Source organism: Nomascus leucogenys, chromosome 12 (genome assembly GCF_006542625.1).
Source record: "Nomascus leucogenys isolate Asia chromosome 12, Asia_NLE_v1, whole genome shotgun sequence".
In the NCBI taxonomy this organism is placed as follows: Eukaryota; Metazoa; Chordata; class Mammalia; order Primates; family Hylobatidae; genus Nomascus; species Nomascus leucogenys.
The window spans coordinates 73705197-73709771 of NC_044392.1; the positions used below are offsets into that span (position 1 = coordinate 73705197).

Below are 4575 nucleotides of genomic sequence, written 5' to 3' on the forward strand. Positions count from 1 at the left end.
CACTGCTCTAGTGGCAGTACATGAAACATAGTAGATGCTCCATAAATATACATTAAATGAATGAGTAAATGAACATTTGTTGACTATCATCTATCTTGGGCCAGAAATTAAAAAATATAATCTTATTTATTTATTTATTTATTTATTGAGACAGAGTCTCACACTGTCACCCAGGCTGGAGTGCAGAGGCACGATCTCAGCAAACTGCAACCTCCACCTCCTGGGTTCAAGTGATTCTCCTGCCTCAGGCTCCCAAGTAGCTGGGACTACAGGTGCATGCCACCACACCCGGTTAATTTTTTGTATTTTTTTTAGTAGAGATGGGGTTTCACCGTGTTAGCCAGGATGGTCTTGATCTCCTGACTTCATGAGTCACCTGCCTAGGCCTCCCAAAGTGCTGGGATTACAGGCATGAGCCACTGCACCTGGCCAAATATAATCCTATTTAAATCTCACAACAGTCTTTGAAGTTAGTATTATTATCATTATTTTATTTTTTTAACAACTTGTAATCAACTTATTGAGATGGTTTACTTAAGCATCTGCAATGGTGCCTTCCACCTCAACTCCTGGCTCAATACTGATGGAAGTAACCTGCTTAACAATCTCAGGACTGTGCCAGTCAATGAGTCGCTTGTGGATTCTCATCCCAAAACAATCCCATGTCTTAGAACCTTCACCACAAGGAGTTTTTCTTGTAGTGATTCTCAAAGTCTTGGTAGGCATTCAAACTGGTCCTTTCACTTTGAGATTCTTTTCCTTTGCTCCTCTGATCAAGTCAGCACACACCTTCTCCAGGGATTTTACTTTGCGGCTTGTTACAGTGATTCAAATTCGGTGAATTGCCACCTCTGGCTCCACGGGTGTGTTTCCGGAATTCTTTTTTTTTTTTTTTTTTTGAGATGGAGTCTCACTATGTCCCCCAGGCTGGAATGCAGTGGCGTGATTTCGGCTCAGTGCAAGCTCCGCCCCCCGGGTTCACGCCATTCTCCTGCCTCAGCCTCCCGAGTAGCTGGAACTACAGGCACCTGCCACCATGCCCGGCTAATTTTTTTTTTTTTTTTTTGTATTTTTTCGTAGAGACGGGGTTTCACCGTGTTAGCGAGGATGGTCTCGATCTCCTGACCTTATGATCTGTCCACCTCGGCCTCCCAAAGTGCCCGGTATTCTTAAAAGCCGTGGCTGCTGCGCGGCTTCCTGACCAACTGTTCCTCACAAGAGCGAACAGCGGTGAGTCAGGAGCAGGAGCTTGCGGATCAGCGATTCTTTTTTTTTTTTTTTTTTTGAGACTGAGTCTCACTCTGTGACCCAGGCTGGAGTGCAGTGGTGTGATCACGGCTCACTGCAACCTCTTCCTCCCAGGTTCAAGCTATTCTCCTGCCTCAGCCTCCCAAATAGCTGCAATTACAGGCATGCGCCACCACACCCGACTAATTTTTTGTGTTTTTAATAGAGACAGAGTTTCACCACATTGGCCAGGCTGGTCTCGAACTCCCAACCTTAAGGGATCTGCCCGCCTCGGCCTCCCAAAGTGCTAGGATTACAGGTGTGAGCCACCGCGCCAGCCTATCACTATTTTACAAAGAAATGAACTGCATTTCAGCTAGGTTGCATAACTTCTCCAGGGCCACATACCTAGTGTGCCCTAGAGACAGAATTCAAACAGGCCAAATTGACTACTCTGACTTAATATACTTCCTCGTATGTGGGGAAAAATCTTCATATACTAGAAATTCCATTGATATTTCTCCATTCTGCTTTATATTACAAGAAAGATCCTGATGTTCGTTGGGTGACCAGAGTCCCACTGCAAAAACGATTCTTCCTGGCTGGGTGCTGTGGCTCACACTTGTAATCCCAGCACTTTGGGAGACAGGCAGATCATTTGAGCTCAAAATTTCAAGACTAGCATGGACAACATGGCAAGACCACGTCGCTACAAAAAAAAAAAAAAAAAAATTAGCCAGGCATGGTGGTGCCCACTAAGCCCCAGCTACCTGGGAGACTGAGATGGGAAGATCGCTTGAGCCCAGGAGGCAGAGTTGCAGTGAGCCAGGATCACACTACTGCACTCCAGCCTGGGTGACATAGCCAGACCCTGTCTCAAAAACAACAACAACAACAGTAAAAAACTCCACGATTCTTCCTGTGCATCACAGCCACGAAGGTAGCACTGATATTATAGCATTTGTTATATCTATGTTGAAATGCTAATAATTTTCTGGCTAGAAAGAAATAACAGGAAAGTGGAAAGAAGTGTGTAGGAGACCACAGTGCAATCCCAGAAATAGGAAAATAAATTTTTAAAAGGGAAATCATAACCCTAATCTGTACTTTAGCTGAAATAAGCATTTTTAATGTCAAAAGAGCCCTTGAGCTTGGTGTAATCAAAATAAACGACAACACGGGCCAAATTGCACAAAATAAGTTCTTTCTTGGGTTTCCAGTGACGTTACCGACCACACAAAACTCCACCATCCACTGAAATTATAGCCTGTGATTTTATCCTCTGGTGGGTTGTGTTTGGTCAAACACCACCATTTTCATTAACATTTGCCATGCCCTTCTGCTTGGATCTGCCACTCCCCCTAAATTCAACAGACATTCACACTGCTGAAGAAGCAAAATCATTGTAATTTCAGAGACTTGCATTCCATTTATCTCAGTTTATAAAAGTTAGCAAGGGCCTGTAGCCTAAGGGTCTAAAGACAATCTGGCTGGATCTAGGAGAAATAAAGCTGGAGACGTAAAAATAGCAATAAAACCAGCAACACAAACCTTTCACTTTTCAACATTGTCTTACTAGCACAACTATGATTTCAAACTAGACAAGGACAAGAGAAATGAGTAGGAGTCAAGAGCGAGTCACTTATCTCTGAAATGAGACGGTTGGGCAGGTTAATCTCTAAGGTTCCTTCCAACTCAGTGAGTCTATGATCATAAATCTGGGGAAGCCTGAGGAAGTTTTCCAGGCTTCACTGTGTAATGGAAAGGCAAAGCCAACTTCACTGGTGATTCGTTATGTGGGGAAGTTGTTTAACCTCCCATTTGCCTCAGATGCGCTGCATCCTCTAGGCACTGATAGTAATACACACTTCACAGTATTGTTGTGTATAGCTAATTGAAAAGTGCGAAAGTCAGACTTGCCAATACATTTATAAGCTTTCATTTATATACATATATATTTATATTATATATATATATTAAATAGATACCCCGCTGGGTGGGAGGTCTCACTATGTCACCTAAGCTTTTTTTTTTTTTTTCAAGACAGGGTCTTGCTCTGTTGCTCAGGCTAGAGTGCAGTGGCTCAATCATAGCTCACTGAAGCCTCAGACTTCTGGGCTCAAATGAATCTTCCCGCTTTGGCCTCCTGAGTAGCTGGAACTACCACGCCTGGCTAATTTTTTTTTTTTTTTTTTTTTTTTTTGGTAGGGACAAGGTCTCTACCAAACTGTCAAACTCCTGGCCTCAAGTGATCCTCCAGAGTAACCAGTATTACAAGCACATGCCACTGCACCCACCTGAAGCTTTTAATTTTTGAAGAAATTTTAGAATGGGAGGATGAAGATGGAACCAGCATTTGGAAAGGGTCTGGTATGTAGCATATGATGTGCCTGTCTGAATTTCCCATTATGCTACTACAGTGTACAAGATGTCACCTTTTAGAAAAGTTGAGATGTTGGGAGGCCAAGGCGGGTGGATCACGTGGTCAGGAGATAGAGACCATTCTGGCTAACACGGTGAAACCCCGTCTCTACTAAAAATACAAAAAAATTAGCCAGGCGTGGTGGCGGACGCCTGTAGTCCCAGCCACTCGGGAGGCTGAGGCAGGAGAATGGCGTGAACCTGGGAGGCAGAGCTTGCAGTGAGCCGAGATAGCGTCACTGCACTCCAGCCTGGGCGACAGAGCCAGACTCCATCTCAAAAAAAAAAAAAAAAGGAAGGTTGAGATGCCACTGTTTCTGTGCCCATCACCATACATTCCATTCACCAGACAATGGAAATCAGGAGCTGAAGATGTTTCAGCCAGGTATGAGGTAGCCTCAGATGATCAGATATGCCAACTAAGACATCTTCCCATAGTCCTAAAACCTGAGCTAGCCTGTTCCCCAACTCCACCCGTGCTTGTCACACCCCAGGCCACCAGACGGAAACTGCTCCAGTGGGGAATTGACTTAGCACCCATAGTGGACCTTCAGGTGAATAGCTCAGCTCTGAGAGCTCAGTTGTTTTAATTTATATTAGATGCCAAAGAGGAGCCCTGGGGTCAGATGTGGATACCACTGTGTCATATTTTGCCTGTATAAGAATTGTTTTTAATCAAATTAGCATCATTTAAAAATTGGGAGATTATACATCAAAGCCCATATGTTCCGCACGCTTTGGAATACTGACAACACTGGGCCAACATCTCAGCTAGCAACAAAGAGCTGGAGTGGGATAAAGACTTCTCCACTGAGATGGACATTCACTCTCAAGCTCATCAGTCTCTCCCCAGGCCACTTCACTCCAGTAAGTCCTCTGCCTGGTTCCTGGAGGTATTTGAGAGCAATCACTGATTCAGAATATCTG

General features: G+C 44.2%; 1 pseudogene; it reads right to left on the reverse strand.

Annotated features, from left to right (window-relative positions):
- Window positions 1-534: 534 nt before the first annotated feature.
- On the reverse strand, window positions 535-4189 carry LOC100581786 (annotated as a pseudogene).
- Window positions 4190-4575: the final 386 nt, after the last annotated feature.